Raw genomic sequence first — 24242 nt, 5'->3', positions numbered from 1 at the left:
AACCGGGCCCCTGTCACATAGCTGCAGCTCCCCATCACAGAGAGATTTGTGGCCATCAGTCACATAAGGGCAATGCCCCAAGCACTTCCATGTGTAAATGAGGCATCCCTAACATCTCAGACCAGAACAATAGGAAAAGAGATGTGACCACAATCAAGTAGGCTCAAAACAGAGTTCTTCATGCTAACGAGGTACCTAGAGGTCCAGAGGGCATAGCCAATAAGCTTCCCTTCCCAGACATTCCTTCCTGCAAAAGGTACTTAATCTCAGGCCCACCCTGAGAAAGGGGTATGGTTTTTTGTATCCATTTTCCACCATGACAATAAACTGTTCCAAACCATGGGCTGCCTCTTTTCATTGAGATTCGCTGTGTAGAGCCATGGAGAAGGCCTTCACCTACAGAGCTGCAGCCTAGCCTCCTATAGAAGCCCCTCTGCGCTCCCCACTACAACCACCACCAAGACTGCTGCCATCAAGCCAAGGGCTATCTCTGCTGGAACCAGCCATTGCTCTCCTTTTCCCCTCCCACCAGGGCTAGACCCAGCCCATGGGCCCCTCACTTCATTCTCAGCTCTTCTATGACTCCCAGCAGTGCTTGCAAGTCCAAGAGCCTAAGAACCTCATGGCCCCAGCCTCATCGCAGGCCCAGAACCCCTCCCTTGTCTCATACTGTGCTTTTCCACCCTGGGAGTGGTGCCTCAAAGCTTCCCCGCAGCCCAACATCTGCCTGGCAGCAGCATGCATCCCACCTCTCCAAATGGTCATGCCCAGGGGCATAGCAGATGTAAGCGCACAACACTACAACAAGTAGGGCTGGCCCTAGTCAAGGGGGAATGAGTGATCCAGCTCAAGGGTGAGATTGCAGGAGAGCTGGCCCTGCCACTCATCTGCTGTAGTTGGGAGAACAGGCCTGGGTTGTGAGAGCAGGTGAGCTGTCCCTGACCCTCACTGACTGCAGCACTTGGGAGAACAGGGCCCTACACCTCATCTGGACAGCACAATAGAGCTGGCTCTAGTAGAGGGGGAGCAGGAGAGCTGGCCTGAGGGCAAGAGCTGGCCCTGGGATTCCCTTCCCTTGCCCCCCCCCCTCACCACCTGCAGTATCTGGGCAAACTGACTCTGAGGTCATGAAAGCAGTAGACTTAATCCTGCCCCCTCAGTGGCTGTAGCACTCTGGAGAGTGTGCCTTCCACTTTGTGGGGGCAACCCAGTGGAGCTCGCCCTAATTGCAGAGGCACAAGTGAACTAGCCCCAAGGGTGTGAGAGCAGGAGAGCTGACCCATGCCCTCACCAGTTGTAGCAATAAGAACAGTAGTCCCCACACCTTAGCAAGGCAACACAGTATAGCTCTCTCTGGAGGCATTAGTGCAGATGAGCTGGTCCCAAGGGCATGACAGCCAGAGGGAGCTGACCCTGCCTCCTGAGGATAGAAGCATTGAGTGGCCTATCTGGAACGGTTCTGGAGAGCTGGCCTTGGTGGCACAGATAAGGGAAAGCTGGTGGCTTGTCCAGCTCAGCTGTCACCCAGGCCTAGATCCAGGGCTCTGAATTGACCCACTTCAAAATCTATATCATCTTCGAATAGTTGGGAGGCAAAAAAGAGCCAGTCATTCCAAAACTGCCGGATTTCCATGACAGAGGACAACCACAGGATAACCAGGAGGAGTCCTGATGAGAACCCAATATTGATGGTGTCACAATAAAGGAGCCAAAGATCTTGAACCACACTCATGATATGGCTCATTGCAAAGAATATTTACAAGTGAAGATATGTGGACAGAGGGATATACTGTGGGACATATTGTGAGACACCACAGCTTCCACAAGGAGAAGATTTCTATGATTTGTTTTGTTGTTGTTGTTTTTGTTGCTGTTTTGAGTGTGCACGTGCACATGTCTGTATGTGTCTGTGTCTGTCTATATGTCTATCATTTTGGAGATTACAAGGATGGAGGGCAGATATGAGGGATGGGGAGAAGAGTGAGTGGGATTGGGATGCATGTTGTGAAACTCACAAGGAATCAAACAGTTAAAAAAAATTGTCAGGAGCTTTAACTCTTTTCTTCTAGATCTTTATTAGACAAGTCATCCAGTACTCCCAGAGCTCCCAGGCACAAAACCATCAATCAAAGAATACACATGGAGTTACCCATGGCTCCAGACTCATAGGTAACAGAACGGTCTTGTTAGACACCAAAAGGAGGAGAGACCCTTGGTCCTGGAAAGACCTGATGCTGTAGTGTAGAGGAATACCAGGACAGGGAAGGGGGGGGGTGTTGATTGGGGAAGGGGAGATGGCTTATGGGATTTCAGGGGAGGGAGGAACCAAGAAAGGGGACATTTGAAATGTAAATAAAGAATATATCTAATAAAAATAAAAAATAAAAAAGATGGCAACAAGCCACACAGTTCCTTTAACATCACCTATATATAGATTTTTAACTATCAAAAAAGGAAGAAATCCTTGTAACTTATTGTGCTCCAGAAAGTTATAATGTATTCCTCTTGTATCATGATATTGGCATAACTACTCTCTAAATCCTACCATTTTCTTCCTATTCCATAATAACTATTATTCTACATTCAATTTCTATTTGTCACTTTTCGGTTGGCTGATTTTGTTTACAGCATTTTCTCATTTCATTCATGTTTCCTCCAAAAAAAGACTTTGTTTTATGGCTAATATTCCATCTTGTATATATACTATTATGTCTTAATACATTTTTTCTAGTGGATACCTTATCTGGTGTCATATCTTGATTATTGTGAGAAGCCAAATACACCTGACAATGCAGATGTCTCTTTAATATAACAACTTTATTTTGTTTGCTTTTGCACTCCCAATAGTGAGATAGGTAAAACACATGATTAGCTCTGGTTTTAGTTTTCAAATATCAATATATTTGAAATAAAAAATATCAATATATTTGTTGGTATTTAGCCTAATATAGCAATATTTTATTCATCATATTTTCTACAAGAAGGGATGGTAAACTATAGATAGGTGAAATCTTTGCTTTTACATGTTTATGAATAATCCTCCACAGCAGAAACCAACTTACATTTCTCCAGAAGCAAACAAACCCTGTGCTAGACCCAGCCATGTAAACCAAGTGCTCAGTGGTACCTAGCACGTCAGCTGATACAAAAAGCTGCTCAAGCCTGGAACAGAGGAAACTGTAGGAAGACTCAGCTGCAGTTTCTACTCTCAGTGAATTCATTTAAAATGTAGGCATGGAGGAGAATGTTTTTATTACTCATAGCATTGGCTATATAGACATTGGTTATATGACTGTAGCCATACATGCATATTGATGCTACTGTTTTACTTGAACATCCCTAATGTATTCGGCACATTTGAAAATAAACAAATTCAAGAAAGTGTGCTCTAGTTTCTTCTCTCTCTGTGAAAGACTGTCCATGACGGTAATGGTGCTGATTTCACAGGAACTGACTGACTACCTTCAAATAAGAGAGACAGTCAGACTGATTTTTCACCTGCCCCTGACAGGTGGTCTAGAGACTGAAGCAAGATGACAGAATACCAGAAGCCTGTATCTTCTAGGAGAGATAATGCCAAAGCTGTCACTTCTTTAATTAGCCTAAGAACTACCTCCAAACTAGAAAAACAAGTTTGAAGGTTGTCACATTAGACAAAAACAAACAAACAAAACCACAGAGACAAAAATTCACCAAAACAAGTGATGCTGCTGACAGATTTGTCCTAACAGTCTACTTAAAATTAAATTAAATTAAAAGGGCGGATTTACGGCGCCTTTCACCACACAGAAGCTACATCAGAACTCTGCCTCCCACCAGTCAGTTACGAGAGACTCGCCTCCATCTTGGTTCTCAGACACCAGAGAGATCAGACAGCCTGAGGTACACAAATATAACCCGAGGCCAACATCTCGGGGGTCTAAGCCCAACAGGTGTTGGCCTGCACCCAGGCCCTGGGCTGTTCAGGGGACATCGGTGTGCAAACCCCGCCAGGAGGTTGTTTGCCCAGCCCTGCATGCTTGCCTCCATTTTCCCTATGGGCAGCCAGAGAGTTCTAGCAGGCAAAGCCAGCTAACAGGCAAAGCCCAAGGCTAACATGGGGGGGGGGGTTGGTGGTGTTTAGGCCCTACAGGCCCTGGACTGCCCCCAAGACCTGAGCTGCTCGGTGGGACATCTGTGTGCCAACCCCACCAGGAGGTTGGGAGGCCAGCACACTCTCCCTGCCCTTGCAGGGAGCGCGTGCACACTGCCATCCTGGCCACCTGACAGAACCAGTTAACACTCATAGCCCAAGGGGAACTTTCCTCGAACCTTGGCCAGCCAGGCTTTTGCCTAGACTCAGGGCCTGAGCAGCTAGGCAAGCCTTGTGTGCACCAACCCGGTTGGGAGTTCCACTGGCAGGCAGAGTGATCAACACACAGAAAAGGTCCCTGCAGCATACACCCTCAGCACTCGCTGAAGGAGCAAACGGGCACCATCTGGTTCACAGACACAATCTGGGGCAAAGCACACTAGGGATCCAAGAGCACCCAAGAGGAGGACAGCACATCAGCAATCTGCAACAGGGGAAACCCAGCCATCCAGTGTTGCAGAAATAGCCCTAGAGCATCACAGGAAGCTCAAACACCAGCCAGAGACAAGACCAACTAATTCCAGAGAACAAGATGGCAAAGGGCAAATGCTGGAATGCTACTAACAGAAATCTAAGCAATATGGCAGCGTCTAAACCAAACTCTCCAACATCAGCAAGTCCTGGTTATGTCAACACACCAGAAAAACAAGATTTGGATTTAAAATCACTGGTCATGATGCTGCTAGAAGAACACAAAAAGGAGATAAATTAATCTCTTATAGAAATACAAGGGAACATGAATAAGCTAGAAACCCGTATAATGGAAACACAAAAATCACTTAAAGAAATGCAGGAGAATAAGGCTCAAGAGATAGAAGCCAATAAAGAAGAAACACACACACACAAAAAAAAAAAAACCAACCAAACAAACAAAAAAACAAAAAAAAAAACCTTAAAGAAATGCAGGAGAACTTGAGTCAACAGGCAGAAGTCATGAAAGAGGAAACACAAAAATCTCTTAAAGAATTACAAGAAAACACAAACAAAGAAATGATGGAACTGAGCAAAACCATCCTGGATCTAAAAACAGAAGTAGTAACAACTAAGAAATCACAAAGGGAGACAACTTTGGAGATAGAAAACCTTGAGAAGAAATCAGGGGCCATAGATGCAAATATAAACAACAGAATACAAGAGATGGAAGAAAGAATCTCAGATGCTGAAGATACCATAGAAACCATTGACTCAACTGTCAAAGAAAATGCAAAATGCAAAAAGCTTATATCCCAGAACATCCAGGAAATCCAGGGTACAATGAGAAGACCAAACCTAAGGATTATAAGTATAGATGAGAGTGAAGATTTACAACAGAAAGGGCCAGCAAATATCTTCAACAAAATTATGTAAGAAAACTTTCCTAACATAAAGAGAGAGATGCCTATGAATATACAAGAAGCCTACAGAACTCCAAACAGACTGGACCTGAGCAGAAATACCTCCCGTCACATAATAATCAAAACCCCAAATGCACTAAACAAAGAAAGAATATTAAAGGCAGTAAGAGAGAAAGGCCAAGTAACATATAAAGGAAGACCTATCAGAATCACACCAGACTTCTCACCAGAGACCATGAAAGCTAGAAGATCTTGGGCAGATCTCATGCAGACTCTAAGAGAACACAAATGTCAGCCAAGACTACTATACCCAGCAAAACTCTCATTCACCATAGATGGAAAAACCAAGATATTCCATGACAAAACCAAATTTACACAATATCTTTCCACAAACCCAGCTCTTCAAAGAATAATAGAAGGAAAACTCCAGTACAAGGAGGGAAACTACACCCTGGAAATAGCAAGATAGTTACCTTCCTTCATCCAACCCAAAAGAAAATAACCACTCAAATATAAAAATAGCATCAAAACTGACAGGAAGTAATAATCACTATTCCTTACTATCTATTAACATCAATGGACTCAATTACCCAATAAAAAGACATAGACTAACAGACTGGATAAGGAAACAGGACCCTACATTTTGCTGCATACAGGAGACACACCTCAGTGTCAAAGACAAAAACTACCTTAGAGTAAAAGGCTGGAAGACAATTTTACAAGCTCATGGTCTTGGGAAACGAGCAGGAGTAGCCATTCTAATATCAGATAAAATTGACTTTCAACCTAAAGTCATCAAAATACAGAAGGAAACTTCTTGCTGGTCAAAGGAAAAAATCCACCAAGAAGAACTTTCAATTATGAACATCTATGCCCCAAATGCCAGGGCACCCTCATTCATAAAATAAACCTTACTAAAGCTCAAAGCACACATTGCACCTAACACAATAATTGTGGGGGACTTCAACACTCCACTCTCCTCAATGGACCAATCAGGAAAACCGAAACTAAACAGGGACACAGTGAAACTAATTGAAGCTTTGGACCAATTGGATTTGACTGATATTTATAGAACATTTCACCCTAAAGCAAATGAATATACCTTTTTCTCAGCACCTCATGGTACCTTCTCCAAAATCGACCATATAATTGGTCACAAGACAGACCTCAACAAATATAAGAAGATCAAAATAATCCCATGCCTCCTATCAGATCACTATGGTGTAAGAGTGTTTCTCAATAGCAACAAAAACAACAGAAAGCCCACATACACATGGAGGCTGAACAATTCTCTACTCAATGACACTTTGGCCAAAGAAGAAATAAAGAAAGAAATCAGAGACGTTTTAGAATTTAATGAAAATAAAGGCACAACATACCCAAATCTTTGGGACACAATGAAAGCAGTGTGAAGAGGAAAACTCATAGCCCTGAGTGCCTCCAAAAAGAAAATGGAGAGAGCATACACTAGCAGCTTAAGGACACACCTGAAAGTCCTGGAACAAAAAGAAGCCAATTCACCCAGGAGGAGTAGAAGACAGGAAATCATCAAACTCAGGGCTGAAATCAATCAAGTGGAAACAAAGAGAACCATAAAAAGAATCAACGAACCCAGGAGCTGGTTCTTTGAGAAAGTCAACAAGATAGATAAACCCTTAGCCAGACTGACCAAATGGCACAGAGAAAGTATCCAAATTAACAAAATTAGAAATGAAAAGGGGGATATAACAACAGAAACTGAGGAAATCCAAAAAATCATCACATCCTACTACAAAAGCCTATACTCAACACAACTGGAGAACTGGAGGAAATGGAAAATTTCCTTGACAGATACCAAATACCAAAATGAAATCAGGACCAAATACATTATCTAAACAGTCCCATAACCCCTAAAGAAATAGAAGGGTTCATAGAAAGTCTTCCAATCAGAAAAAGCACAGGACCAGATAGTTTCAGTGCAGAATTCTATCAGACCTTCAAAGAAGACCTAACACCAATACTCTTCAAACTATTCCACAAAATCGAAACAGAAGGAACACTACGCAATTCCGTCTATGAAGCCACAATTACCATGTGGTTTGATACCAAAACCACACAAAGATCCAACAAAGAAAGAGAACTTCAGACCAATTTCCCTTATGAACATCGATGCAAAAATACTCAATAAAATTCTTGCCAACCGAATCCAAGAACACATCAGGACTATCATCCACCATGATCAAGTAGGCTTTATCCCAGGGATGCAGAGTTGGTTCAATATACGGAAATCCATCAATGCAATCCACTACATAAACAAACTCAAAGAAAAAAACCACATGGTTATTTCATTGGATGCTGAAAAAGCATTTGACAAAATTCAGCATCCTTTCATGCTTGAAGTCTTGGAAAGAACAGGAATTCAAGGCCCATACCTAAACATAGTAAAAGTAATATACAGCAAACCGGTAGCCAGCATCGAACTAAATGGAGAGAAACTTGAAGCAATCCCACTAAAATCAGGGACTAGACAGGGATGCCCCCTTTCTCCATATCTTTTCAATATTATACTTGAGGTACTAGCTCGGGCAATTAGACAACATAAGGAGGTCAAAGGGATACAAATTGGAAAGGAAAAAGACAAACTATCATTATTTCCAGATGATATGATAGTCTACCTAAGTGACCCAAAAAACTCCACTAGAGAACTCCTACAGCTGATAACTTCACCAAAGTGGCAGGTTATAAAATCAACTCAAGCAAATCAGTAGCCTTCCTATACTCAAAGGATAAGCAGGCTGAGAAAGAAATTAGGGAACTGACATCCTTCACAATAGCCACAAACAGTATAAAGTAACTTGGGGTGACTCTTACCAAACATGTGAAAGATCTGTATGACAAGAACTTCAAGACTCTGAAGAAGGAAATGGAAGAAGACCTCAAAAAATGGAAAAACCTCCCATGCTCATGGATCGGCAGGATTAATACAGTTCAAATGGCCATTTTGCCAAAAAGCAATATACAGATTCAATGCAGTACTCATCAAAATCCCAACTCAATTCTTCACAGACTTAGAAAAAGCAATTCTCAAATTCATCTGGAATAACAAAAAACCCAGGATAGCTAAAACTATTCTCAAAAACAAAAGAAATTCTGGCGGAAACAGTATCCCTGACCTCAAGCAATACTACAGAGCAATAGTGTTAAAACTGCATGATATTGGTACAGTGACAGGCATGCGGATCAATCGAACAGGATTGAAGATCAAGAAATGAACCCACACACCTATGGCCACTTGATCCTCAACAAGGGGCTGAAAACATCCGATGGAAAAAAGATAACCTTTTCAATAAATGGTGCTGGTTCAACTGGAGGTCAGCATGCAGAAGAATGCAAATTGATCCATTCTTGTCTCCTTGTACTAAGCTCAAATCCAAATGGATCAAGGACCTCCACATAAAGCCAGACTCTCTGAAGCTAATAGAAAAGAAACTGGGGAAGACCCTTGAGGACATCGGTACAGGGGGAAAGTTTCTGAACAGATCACCAATAGCGTATGCTCTAAGAGCAAGAATTGACAAATGGGACCTCATAAAATTACAAAGTTTCTGTACGGCAAAGGACACCATCAAAAAAACAAATTGGCAACCAACAAATTGGGAAAAGATCTTCACCAACCGTACATCAGATAGAGGGCTAATATCCAATATATATAAAGAACTGAAGAAGTTAGACTCCAGAAAACCAAATAACCCTATTAAAAAATGGGGTACAGAGTTAAACAACGAATTTTCACCTGAAGAACTTCGGATGGCTGAGAAGCATCTTAAAAAATGCTCAACTTCATTAGTCATTAGGGAAATGCCAATCAAACCAACCCTGAGATTTCACCTTACACCAGTCAGAATGGCTAAGATTAAAAATTCAGGAGACAGCAGGTGTTGGCGAGGATGTTGAGAAAGAGGAACACTCCTCTACTGCTGGTGGGTTGCAAATTGGTACAACCACTCTGGAAATCAGTCTGGAGGTTCCTCAGAAAACTGGGTACCTCACTTCCAGAAGATCCTGCTATACTACTCCTGGGAATATACCCAGAGGATACCTCAGTATGTAATAAGAATACTTGCTCCACTATGTTCATAGCAGCCCTATTTATAATTGCCAGAAGCTGGAAAGAACCCAGGTGTCCCTCAACAGAAGAGTGGATGTAAAAAAATGTGGTATATATACACAATGGAGTACTATTCAGCCATTAGAAACAATGAATTCATGAAATTCTTAGGCAAATGGATGGAGCTGGAGATCATACTAAGTGAGGTAACCCAGACTCAAAAGGTGAATCATGGTATGCACTCACTAATAAGTGGATATTAACCTAGGGAACTGAAATACCAAAAACATAATCCACACATCAAATGAGGTACAAGAAGAATGGAGGAGTGGCCCCTTGTTCTGGAAAGACTCAGTGAAGCAGTATAGGGCAAAACCAGAACGGGGAAGTGGGAAGGGGTGGGTGGGAGAACAGGGGGAGGGAAGGGGGATTATGGGACTTTCGGGGAGTGGGGGGCTTGAAAAGGGTAAATCATTTGAAATGTAAATATATAATAATATATCGAAGAAAAAAAGAAAAAAAGAAAAAATTAAAATTATGACATAATTTTAATGAGGCCAATGCAGAAGAGTATTGCCCTGAGAACTTAATCATCAAATTTCTTTGACAAGAAATTTAAGGTATGCTTTGTGCAAAATGGTGTTAGGGAATATGAAGTCACTTCAGCGGAAAGAGCTCTGTTTCCTTTCATGGAACACAAGTGGACAACCTGAAGGAGATAGAATAAGAAGGAGGAGAAGGAGGAGGGAAGCCAGAGTGTGCAACTGCGACTTGCTGCCCGGGAACACAGAAACGCAGAGGATAAAAGCTGGCAATGCACCATTCACACTTGCTTATGTGAAAAAGTTTTCTTCTTGTTGTTTTGTTTTGTTGTTTTGTTTTTATTGTTTTTTTTTGTTTTGCTCTGTAACAGGTAGCTCAGAAGAACATTAGAGGTAGCTTGTGGTAGTTTTTAGCAAAAAAGCTGCTAAATAGGTCTTGTGGGGAGGAGATGGGATGCAGAAGTCGATTCTTCTTTCACCACCTTGGTCATCTGTTTCCCGCTACATGGTTTCCTCTTCCCCTTATTCATAAGGTAAAGCAACTGGTAGATGAGCTTAGATTTAATCCTCTCTATAACTCCTTCCACAGGAATACTATAGTTTACTGTCTTAAAACAAAAAGAAAATAGACTTTAAGGAGGGACCTGGTCCTTCTAGACGTGTTGCTGGTTTTAGCATAGAATACCCAGTCAAAATTGATTTTTAGATAAATAGCAGATGTCATATTAGTATGACTCTGCACCCATGCATCTGACAGGATGTCTATAGGGTTTTAAAAAATCACCAGAAGCTGTACCTCTATTCATTGTACATCTGGCTTTCAAATTGAAGTAATAATTCTATTTTATCTGTCAGCCCTACACACCTGGGTCAATGTCACAACATGGGACAGTGTGCACAGTGACAGAGCCATTCTACTAAGTCTATGGCATATAAATTCTCTACTTTATGTTCAGTCATCACAAGGCAAAAATAGGATTTCAGAAGGATCACAATGAATTAAGCACATGTGGAGACCAAATCAGTAATTATCTCTCTACCACAGAGATGGTAGAGAAAAAACATTTGAGTTTATTTATCAGCCACTTGGGGCTTGGTTGAAATAGAAAATGCAGGGAGTGGCACTACTAGGAGGTATGGCCTTGTTGAAGAAGGTATAGCCTTGTTGGGGAAGTGTGTCATTGTGGGATGTGGGTCTATGAAGTTTCAAATGCTCAATCCAGGCCCACTATTATTCACTCTTCCTGCTGCCTACTGGCCCGGGTGTAGAACTCTCATCTACTCTTCCATCCACATGTCTGCCTGATTGCAGCCATGCTTCCTGCCATTACAATAATGGACAAAGCCAGCCCCAGTTAAATAGTTTAATTTATAAGAGTTGCTTTGGTCATGGATTCACTACATACTAATAAAAAACCCTAACTAGGACATCTGCTAACCTGTATTTATTCATTTATGTTAATGATTTTCTCTAGTTCCTTACTGTTATCTACAATGGTATTACGTGAATGCATATGAAACATTTATAGTCATTTTAGTAACATAGCTACAAATAGAAGTGTTCAAATACAAAAGAGATATTGTTCGATTTTGTTAAATATTTTAATTATTGCAAAGTGACATCTTGTAAAAGAAATAAAAGAAAAAGAGGAAGAAAGGAAGGAAGGAAGGAAGGAAGGAAGGAAGGAAGGAAGGAAGGAAGGAAGGAAGGAAGAAAAGAAAAACAGAAAGAAAGAAAGAAAGAAAGAAAGAAAGAAAGAAAGAAAGAAAGAGAAAATGCTGATCAAATTTGCTTTTCTCTGTAGAAGATAAACATTATTTCATGTTGCCATAAACATGAAACAATGGAAACATCATGGAAAATTCTCTCCAGGTAATGTTAGAAAGGAGAATAATCTCTAAGTAATTTATGTGTTTACTAAAAAGTCAGATGGTAGGCTGGGCTAAATGACCATGTTGAAAGACAGGACCTTGCAAAAATAGTAGATAAATAGTTGATCTGTTTTTATGGCCTTATCAGTCAGAAAGTCTTTTCCACTTTTCTGGATGAGTATATAAAATAATAAGCAAAAAAAAAAAAAAAAAGACGTTGGTTCTGGCATCAGGAAAGATGACAGAAATATGTGCTCATCTGAATTTGGCAATGGTATTCTTTATTGCATTTACAATGTGGAGCTCTGTCATTTCTTGGGAACTAATTATACCACTTTTTTGGAAAGAAAATGCCCCCAAAGACATCAATTTTGAAGTATAACATTTGATCTAAAGACCTTAGAGAGAGTATACCAAATGGATGAAGATCCAGAGTAGTGAGATGGCTTGAAACTTTAAAATCAGGACAGCCATTTTAAACACATTTTACAGAGGCATTCCAAGTAGATGTGGTTATAGGGTGGCTGCACAATAGTCTCCCCATAACATTGCAAAGGTTAAGTTCAAGTTGTCCAAGGAGGGGCTAAGCTTGAAAATCAAAGTGTTCTATACAAAATATTCAAGTATTCTATACAAAATAAATAGCAACAACTCCTCCATGAGGGAATAATGACTGTTTAGCTCTAATTAGCTGATAACTGACAATGGAACTATCTGAGAATATGAGGTACTGATGTATATAAGTGAGATCATGCACTGGTTAGTTTCCTGTCAACTTGACACAGACTAGTGTCATTGGAGAAGAGGGAACTGCAATTTAGGAAATACCATCACATTGACCTATAGGCAAATGTGTTGGGAATTTCCTGATTAATGATTTATGGAAGAGGGACCAGACCATCGTGGGTCCCTGAGTTATATAAGAATGCAGACTGAGAAGGCCCCAGAGCATATGCCAACAAGCATCACTCAACCATGGCCTCTGCTTCAGTTCTTGCCGTGAGGTTCTCTTGAGTTCATGCCCTCATGATGGACTGTAAACTGAAAGTTGGAATAAACTCTTCCCTCCTCAAGCTCATTTGGATAGTGATTTTTATTGAAGCAATAAAAAGCAAACTAACACAAACAGTGCAATTATTATGTAAAAGAGAGGCTTGCCCAGTGACTGACAGCTGTACCTTTTGGGGCCACTGGATATTTCCATAACTTCTCCTGGCCCTTGTTGTTGTTGTTGTTGTTGTTGTTGTTGTTTCTTTCCTTTTATCTACTAAAGATGAGTGGTTTTGCAGTCCTTTCCGTAGTAAAACCTAGGATAACTTTGTCACTCAGCTTCTGTTTGAACACGTAGTATGTAACACAATTAACAGATTAAATTCATAGCTGTATTAACGACATTTACTGTTGTCACAGCTATAACAACAAAACTAACAAAAGCATTTTAGGGTTTATTTTACCTTACAACCTGAGGGTAATTTGTAATTATAATATAGATAATATCATAAATCATTAATCAAGGAATGCCTCCACAGACTTGCCTAGAGACCAATCGGATGGTGACATTTCCTAAATTGAGGCTCCATATTATCATATGACCCGATTCTCTGTCAGGTTGACAAAGAATTAAACAGCACATCATGGTCAGAAAGGGTTGGTTACTGGAGCTTGAGGTAATTGTTCATTTTTCATTCTCAGAAAGGAATCAGAGAGATAGATGCTAGTGTACAGCTCATGCTCTCCTTCTAATTCAGACCAAAACTCCCACCCACGGAATGATACAAGCTATATTTAGGATAAATATTCCAAGTTCACCTAACTCATCTAGAAACTTCATCAGGGATGTGGCCAGTTGTTTGTCTTCTAAATGACTCTAGATCATATCAGTTGAAAATGTTAACCACTGGTCTGCCAGCCTGCCAGGCTTGGGGCTTGTCCTGCCCAGGGAGCTTGGAAGGAGAGAAGCCCCGTGGCCATATTTGCTGCCTGCCGGGGACAGAAAAGGATCACTAGGTACTGTACCAACCTGAGCTTTAAATTTCTGGTGGTGCAAACCACCAGGGGTCTGCCTGCACTCAGGAACTGAGCACATAGGCGGGTTTGTCTACCAGCCCGCCTGGCTCAGGGCCCGTGTCCTGCCCAGGGAGCTGGGGAAGGAGAGAAACCCCGAGACCATATTTGCTGCCTGCCGGGGACTGAAAAGGATCACTAGGTACTGTACCACCCTGAGCTTTAGATTTCTGGTGGTGCAAACCACCAGGGGTCTGCCTGCACTCAGGAACTAAGAACATAGGCAGTTCATCTGCAAGCCAGTCCATCGCAGGACCTGTGTCCTATGTGAGAATCAACAGATGGAGTGGCCCCCACCACAACATCTTCCCCCCATAATAGAGCAGACAGAGAACACCTGGTTAACCTTGGCAACCTAAGTATAACATTGCTTGAGGCAAGACAGAGAAGGGCTCCAAAGGCACAAAACAAGAAGGGAGCATATCAGTTATCTGTGCCAAAAGAAACCCAGTCATCTAGTGTTGCAGAGATAACCTTAAAATCCACAGTAGGTTGAAGCACTAGCCAGTGACAATAAGACCATCTAACACCTGGGAGAACCAGATGGCTAAAGGCAAACATAGGAATGTTACTATCAGAAACCAAGGCATTATGGCAGCATCTGAACCCAATTCTCCAACACTAGCAAGTCCTGGATACCCCAACACACCAGAAAAACAAGATTTGGATTTAAAATCACTGGTCATGATGCTGGTCCAGGAACACATGAAGGACATACTTAAAGAAATTCAGGAGAAAATGGATCAAAAATTAGAAGCCCTTACAAGGAAAACACAAAAAATCATTAAAAGAAATTCAGGAGAATACAAAAGCCAATAAGGAGGAAATGGAAAAATCACTTAAAGAAATACAGGAGAACCTTGTTCAACAGGCAGAATTCATGAAAGAGGAAACACAAAAGTCTCTTAAAGAATTAGAGGAAAACACAAACAAGCAATTGACAGAACTGAGCAAAAACTTCCAGGATCTAAAAACAGAAGTAGAATCAACTAAGAAAGCACAAAGGGAGACAACTTTGGAGATAGAAAACCTTGGGAAGAAAACCAAAGGAAGCACACATTGCACCTAACACAATAATTGTGGGTGACCTCAACACTGCACTTTCCTCAATGGACCAATCAGGAAAACAGAAACTAAACAGGGACATAATGAAACTAATTGAAGCTTTGGACCAATTAGATTTAACAGATATATATAGAACATTCTATCCTAAAGCAAAAGAATATACCTTTTTCTCAGCACCTCATGGTACCTTCTCCAAAATCGACCATATAATTGGTCACAAGACAGACCTCAACAAATATAAGATCGAACTAATCCCATGCCTCCTATCAGATCACTATGGAGTAAAAGTGGTCTTCAATAGCAACAAAAACAACAGAAAACCCACATACACGTAGAAATTGAACAATATTCTACTCAATGATACCTTGGTCAAGGTAAAAATAAAGAAAGAAATTAAAGACTTTTTAGAACACAATAAAAATGAAGACACAACATACCCAAATCTATTGGACACAATGAAAGCAGTGCTAAGAGGAAAACTCATAGCCCTGAGTGCCTCCAAAAAGAAAATGGAGAGAGCATACATTACCAGCTTAATGACACACCTGAAAGCCCTGGAACAAAAAGAAGCTATTTCACCCAGGAGGAGTAGAAGGCAGGAAATCATCAAACTCAGGGCTGAAATCAATCAAGTAGAAACAAAGAGAACCGTACAAAGAATCAACAAAACCAGGAGCTGGTTCTTTGAGAAAATCAACAAGATAGATAAACCCTTAGCCAGACTGACCAAAGGGCACAGAGAAAGTATCCAAATTAACAAACTTAGAAATGAAAAGGGAGATATAACAACGGAAACTGAGGAAATCCAAAAAATCATCAGATCCTACTACAAGAGCCTTCACTCAACACAACTGGAGAATCTGGAGGAAATGGACAATTTCCTTGACAGATACCAAATACCAAAATTAAATCAGGACCAAATAGATCATCTAAACAGTCCCATAATGCCTAAAGAAATAGAAGGAGTCATAGAAAGTCTTCCAACCAAAAAAAGCACAGGACCAGATGGTTTCAGTGCAGATCTATCAGATGTTCAAAGAAGAGTTAACACCAATACTCTTTAAATTATTCCACAAAATAGAAACAGAAGTAACACTACCCAATTCCTTCTATGAAGCCACAATTACGCTGATACCAAAACCACACAAAGATCCAACAAAGAAAGTGAACTTCAGACCAATCTCCCTTATGAATACTGATGCAAAAATACTCAATAAAATTCTTGCGAACCAAATTCAAGAACACATCAAAACGATCATCCACCATGATCAAGTAGGCTTCATCCCTGGAATGCAGGGTTGGTTCAATATACGGAAATCCATCAATGCAATCCACTACATAAACAAACTCAAAGAACAAAACCACATGGTCATTTCATTGGATGCTGAAAACGCATTTGACAAAATTCAGCATCCTTTCATGCTTAAAGTCTTGGAAAGAACAGGAATTCAAGGCCCATACCTAAACATAGTAAAAGCAATATACAGCAAACCGGTAGCCAGCATCAAACTAAATGGAGAGAAACTTGAAGTAATCCCACTAAAATCAGGGACTAGACAGGGCTGCCCCCTTTCTCCTTATCTTTTCAATATTGTACTTGAGGTACTAGCTCGGGCAATTCGACAACATAAGGAGGTCAAAGGGATACAAATTGGAAAGGAGGAAGTCAAACTATCATTATTTGCACATGACATGATAGTCTATCTAAGTGACCCAAAAAAACTCCACTAGAGAACTCCTACAGCTGATAAATAACTTCAGCAAAGTGGCAAGTTATAAAATCAACTCAAGCAAATCAGTGGCCTTCCTATACTCAAAGGATAAGCAGGCTGAGAAAGAAATTAGGGAAATGACCCCCTTCACAATAGCCACAAACAGTATAAAGTATCTTGGGGTGACTCTTACCAAACATGTGAAAGATCTGTATGACAAGAACTTCAAGACTCTGAAGAAGGAAATGGAAGAAGACCTCAAAAAATGGGAAAACCTCCCATGCTCATGGATCGGCAGGATTAATATAGTTAAAATGGCCATTTTGCCAAAAGCAATATACAGATTCAATGCAATACCCATCAAAATCCCAACTCAATTCTTCACAGAGTTAGAAAGAGCAATTATCAAATTCATCTGGAATAACAAAAAACCCAGGATAGCTAAACTATTCTCAGCAACAAAAGAAAGTCTGGGGGAATCAGTATCCCTGACCTCAAGCAATACTACAGAGCAATAGTGTTAAAAATTGCATGGTATTGGTACAGTGACAGGCAGGAGGATCAATGGAACAGGATTGAAGATCCAGAAATGAACCCACACACCTATGGCCATTTGATCCTCGACAAAGAGGCTGAAAACATCCAATGGAAAAAAGATAGCCTTTTCACCAAATGGTGCTGGTTCAACTGGAGGTCAGCATGCAGAAGAATGCGAATTGATCCATCCTTGTCTCCTTATACTAAGCTCAAATCCAAATGGATCAAGGACCTCCACATAAAGCCAGACACTAATAGAAAAGAAACTGGGGGAGACCCTTGAGGACATCGGTAAAGGGAGAAAGTTTCTGAACAGAACACCAATATCGTATGCTCTAAGAGCAAGAATTGACAAATGGGACCTCATAAAATTACAGAGTTTCTGTAAGGCAAAGGACACCATCAAGAGGACAAATCGGCAACCAACAAATTGGGAAAAGATCTTCACCAATCCTACATCAGATAGAGGGCTAATATCCAATATATGTAAAGAACTCAAGAAGTTAGACCCCAGAAAACCAAACAACCCTATTAAAAAATGGGGTACAGAGTTAAACAAAGAATTCTCACCTGAAGAACTTCGGATGGCGGAGAAGCATCTTAAAAAATGCTCAACTTCATTAGTCATTAGGGAAATGCAAATCAAAACAACCCTGAGATTTCACCTTACACCAGTCATAATGGCTAAGATTAAAAATTCAGGAGACAGCAGGTGTTGGAGAGGGTGTGGAGAAAGAGGAACACTCCTCCACTGCTGGTGGGGTTGCAAATTGGTGCAGCCACTCTGGAAATCAGTCTGGCGGTTCCTCTGAAACCTGGGCACCTCACTTCCAGAAAATCCTGCTATACCACTCCTGGGCATATACCCAGAGGATTCCCCACCATTTCATTAGGATACATGCTCTACTATGTTCATAACAGCCCTATTTATAATTGCCAGATGCTGGAAAGAACCCAGGTATCCCTCAACAGAAGAGTGGATGCAAAAAATGTGGTATATCTACACAATGGAGTACTATTCAGCCATTACAAACAATGAATTCATGAAATTCTTAAGCAAATGGATGGAGCTAGAGAACATCATACTAAGTGAGGTTACCCAGACTCAAAAGGTGAATCATGGTATGCACTCACTAATAAGTGGATACTAACCTAGAAACCTGGAATACCCAAAACATAATCTATACATCAAATGAGGTACAAGAAGAAAGGACGAGTGGCCCCTTGTTCTGGAAAGACTCAGTGAAGCAGTATTCAGCAAAACCAGAACGGGGAAGTGGGAAGGGGTGGGTGGGAGGACAGGCAGAGAGAAGGGGGCTTACGGGACTTTCGGGGAGTGGGGGGGCTAGGAAAGGGGGAATCATTTGAAATGTAAATAAAAAAATATATCGAATAAAAAAAATGAAAAAAATACAATGTTTTAAAATAGAATACAATACTCTAATATTTTGTTTAAAATACATGATGTAATTTTTATTATATTAGAGTGCTTAAGTAATTTCCAAGAGAGAAAATTATCAAGAATAAAGTTTGAACTCACTGAACATAGAGAAAAAAAAAAAAAAAAAGAAAACCTTGGGAAGAAATCAGGGACCATAGACACAAATATCAACAACAAAATACAAGAGATAGAAGAAAGAATCTCAGATGCCGAAGATACCATATAAACCATGGACTCAACAGTTAAAGAAAATGCAAAATGCAAAAAGCTTGTAACCCAAAATATCCAGGAAATCCAGGACACAATGGGAAAGCCGAATCTAAGGATTACAGGCATTGATGAGAGTTAAGATTTAGAACTGAAAGGGCCAGCAAATATCTTCAACAAAATTATGGAAGAAAACTTCCCTAACCTAAAGAGAGAGATGCCCATGAATATACAAGAAGCCTATAGAACTCCAAACAGACTGGACCAGAACAGAAATACCTCCCGTCACATAATAATCAAAACCCCAAATGTACTAAACAAAGAAAGAATACTTAGGGCAGTAAGAGAAAAAGGGCAAGTAACGTATAAAGGAAGACCTATCAGAATTACACCAGATTTCTCATCAGAGACCATGAAAGCTAGAATATCCTGGCCAGAGCTCATGCAGACTTTAAGAGAACACAAATGCCAGCTAAGACTACTATACCCAGCGAAACTCAATTACTATAGATGGAGAAACCAAGATATTCCATGACAAAACCAAATTTACACAATATCTTTCTACAAACCCAGCCCCACAAATAATAATAGGGGGAAAACACCATTACAACAAGGGGAACTATACCCTGGAAAGAGCAGGATATTAAGCTTCTTTCATCAAACACAAAGAAGATAACCACACACTTATAAAATTAAAATCAAAAATGATAGGAAGCAATAACCACAACTCCTTGATATCTCTTAACATCAATGGACTCAATTCCCCAATAAAAAGACATAGACTAACAGACTGGTTACGTAAACACGACCCTACATTTTGCTGCATCCAGGAAACACACCTCAGTGTCAAAGACAAAAACTACCTTAGAGTAAAAGGCTGGAAGACAATTCTACAAGCAAATGGTCCCAGGAAAGAAGCCGGAATTGCCATTCTAAGTTCAGATAAAGTTGACTTTCAACCTAATGTCATCAAAAGAGAAATGGAAGGTCACTACTTGCTGGTCAAAGGAAAAATCCAACAAGAAGAACTCTCAATCCTGAACATATATGCCCCAAACACAAGGGCACCCTCATTCATAAAAGAAACTTTACTAAAGCTCAAAGTACACATTGTACCTAACACAATAATTTTGGGCGACTTCAACACTCCACTCTCACCAATGGACTGATCAGGAAAACAAGAAACTAAACAGGGAGACAATGAAACTAATTAAAGCTTTGAACCAATTAGAGTTAACAGATATATATAGAACTTTTCATCCCAAAGCAAAAGAATATACCTTTTTCTCAGCACCTCATGGTACTTTCTCCAAAATAGATCATATAGTTGGTCACAAGACAGACCTCAACAAATATAAGAAGATTGAAATAATCCCATGCCTCCTATCAGATAACTATGGAGTAAAAGTGGTCTTTAGTAACAGTAAAAACAACAGAAATCCCACATACACAGGGAAACTGAACAATACTCTACTCAATACTCTGACCAATTTCTACCTTGGTCAAGGAAGAAATAAAGAAAGAAATCAAAGATTTCTTAGAATTTAATGAAAACGAAGGCACAACATACACAAATCTATGGGACACAATGAAAGCAGTGCTAAAAGGAAAACTCATAGCTTTGATTGCCTCCAAAAAGAAATTCGAGAGAGCATACACTAGAAGATTAACAGAACAACTGAAAGTCCTGGAACAAGAAGAAGCTAATTCACCCAGGAGGAGAAGAAGACAGGAAATCATCAAACTCAAGAGTTGAAATCAATCAAGTAGAAACCAAGAGAACCATACAAAGAATCAACAAGACCAAAAGCTGGTTCTTTGAAAAAATCAACAAGATAGATAAACCCTTAGCCAGACTAACCAAAGGGCACAGAGAAAGTATCCAAATTAACAAAATTAGAAATGAGAACGGAGATATTACAACAGAAACCAAGGAAATTCAAAAAATCATCAGATCCTATTACAAAAACCTGTACTCAACACAACTGGAGAATCTGGAGGAAATGGACATTTTCTTAGACAGATACCAATTACCAAAATTAAACCAGGATCAAATAGATGATCTAAACAGACCCATAACCCCTAAAGAAATAGAAGGAGTCATAGATAGGCTTCCAAACAAAAAAAGCACAGGACCAGATGGCTTCAGTGCAGAATTCTATCAGACCTTCAAAGAAGACTTAACACCAATACTCTTCAAACTTTTCCACCAAATAGAAACAGAAGGAACACTACCCAACTCCTTCTTCGAAGCCACTATTACGCTGATACCAAAACCACACAAAGATCCAACTAAGAAAGAGTATTTCAGGCCAATTTCCCTTATGAATATCGATGCAAAAATACTAAATAAAATTCTTGCCCACCGAATCCAAGAACACATAAAAATGATCATCCACCATGATCAAGTAGGCTTCATCCCAGGGATGCAGGGATGGTTCAATATAAGGAAATCCATAATGCTATACACTACATAAACAAACTCAAAGAAACAAACCACATGATCATTGCATTAGATACTGAAAAAGCATTTGAAAAAATTCAGCATCCTTTCATGCTAAAAGTCTTGGAAAGGACAGGAATCCAAGGCCCATATCTAAACATAGTAAAAGCAATATACAGCAAACCGGTAGCCAACATCAAACTAAATGGAGAGAAACTTGAAGCAATCCCACTAAAATGAGGGACTAGACAAGGCTGCCCCCTCTCTCCATATCTTTTCAATATAGTTCTTGAAGTCCTAGCTAGAGCAATTAGACAACAGAAGGAAGTCAAATGGATACAAATTGGAAAGGAAGAAGTCAAACTATCACTATTTGCAGATGGTATGATCATATACTTAAGTGACCCTAAAAACTCTACTAGAGAACTCCTACAGCTGATAAACAACTTCAGCAAAGTGGCTGGCTACAAAATCAATGCAAGCAAACCAGTAAGCTTTATATATTCAAAGGATAAGCAGACTGAGAAAGAAATTAGGGAAATGACCCCCTTCACAATAGCTACAAACAGCATAATGTATCTTGGGGTGACTCTAAACAAACAAGTGAAAGACCTATATGACAAGAACTTCAGATCTCTGAAGAAGGAAATCAAAGATCTCAGAAAATGGAAAAATCTTCCATGCTCGTGGATTGGCAGGATTAATATAGTTAAAATGGCCATCTTGCCAAAGGCAACCTACAGATTCAATGCTATCCCCATAAAAATCCCAACCCAGTTCTTCATAGAGCTAGAAAGAGCAATTCTCAAATTCATCTGGAATAACAAAATCCCAAGATAGCTAAAACTATTCTCAACAGTAAAAGAACATCAGGGGTATTCAGTATCCCAGACTTTAAACTCTACTACAGAACAATAGTGATAAAAACTGCATGGTACTATTCTCAGCAACAAAAGAAAATCTGGGGGAATCAGTATCCCTGACCTCAAGCAATACTACAGAGCAATAGTGTTAAAAACTGCATGGTATTGGTACAGTGACAGGCAGGAGGATCAATGGAACAGGATTGAAGATCCAGAAATGAACCCACACACCTATGGCCACTTGATCCTCGACAAAGAGGCTGAAAACATCCAATGGAAAAAAGATAGCCTTTTCACCAAATGGTGCTGGTTCAACTGGAGGTCAGCATGCAGAAGAATGCGAATTGATCCATCCTTGTCTCCTTGTACTAAGCTCAAATCCAAATGGATCAAGGACTTCCACATAAAGCCAGACACTCTGAAGCTAATAGAAAAGAAACTGGGGAAGAGCCTTGAGGACATCGGTACAGGGAGAAAGTTTCTGAACAGAACACCAATAGCGTATGCTCTAAGAGCAAGAATTGACAAATGCGACCTCATAAGGTTACAGAGTTTCTGTAAGGCAAAGGACACCATCAAGAGGACAGATCGGCAACCAACAAATTGGGAAAAGATCTTCACCAACCCTACATCAGATAGAGGGCTAATATCCAATATATATAAAGAACTCAAGAAGTTAGACTCCAGAAAACCAAACAACCCTATTAAAAAATGGGGTACAGAGTTAAACAAAGAATTCTCACCTGAAGAACTTCGGATGGCGGAGAAGCATCTTAAAAAATGCTCAACTTCATTAGTCATTAGGGAAATGCAAATCAAAACAACCCTAAGATTTCATCTTACACCAGTCAGAATGACTAAGATTAAAAATTCAGGAGACAGCAGGTGTTGGAGAGGGTGCGGAGAAAGAGGAACACTCCTCCACTGCTGGTGGGGTTGCAAATTGGTACAACCACTCTGGAAAGCAGTCTGGCGGTTCCTCCGAAAACTGGGCACCTCACTTCCAGAAGATCCTGCTATACCACTCCTGGGCATATACCCAGAGGATTCCCCACCATGTAATAAGGATACATGCTCTACTATGTTCATAGCAGCCCTATTTATAATTGCCAGATGCTGGAAAGAACCCAGGTATCCCTCAACAGAAGAGTGGATGCAAAAAATGTGGTATATCTACACAATGGAGTACTATTCAGCCATTAGAAACAATGAATTCATGAAATTCTTAGGCAAATGGATGGAGCTAGAGAACATCATACTAAGTGAGGTAACCCAGACTCAAAAGGTGAATCATGGTATGCACTCACTAATAAGTGGTTATTAACCTAGAAAACTGGAATACCCAAAACATAATCCACACATCAAATGAGATACAAGAAGAAAGCAGGAGTGGTCCCTGGTTCTGGAAAGACTCAGTGAAACAGTATTTGGCAAAACCAGACCGGGGAACTGGGAAGGGGTGGGAGGGAGGACAGGGGAAGAGAAGGGGGCTTACGGGACTTTCGGGGAGTGGGGGGGGGCTAGAAAAGGAGAAATCATTTGAAATGTAAATAAATTATATCGAATAAAAAAAAAAGAAAAAAAAGGTATGAAATTGTCTAGGAATGGCACATTTTACTGTAAAGAACATGTAAAGGCCTTTATAGTTATAGACCTTGAAATAGATGGTGTTGAGATAGTACAAAAAACTTATGGTGTTTTGCTTGTGCAACAAATGATAACTTCTAGGCATCAATCTCTAGGGATGATCTTCAGGAGCTGCCCACTGTCTTTTTGAAATGAGGTCTCACTAGCTCAGAGCTGCCTACTTAAGCTGGGCTGGGTGCCTAGCAAGCTTAGCTCAGGGGTTCCGTCTGTCTCCAACTCTGACAGAAAACTGATTTGTTGTTGTTGTTTTTTAAATGAGTTCTGCAGATTTCACTAAACCTTCCTGCTTCTTTTGG

Source organism: Apodemus sylvaticus, chromosome 15, assembly GCF_947179515.1.
Source record: "Apodemus sylvaticus chromosome 15, mApoSyl1.1, whole genome shotgun sequence".
Classification (NCBI taxonomy): Eukaryota; Metazoa; Chordata; class Mammalia; order Rodentia; family Muridae; genus Apodemus; species Apodemus sylvaticus.
This window is presented reverse-complemented; position numbering follows the sequence as displayed.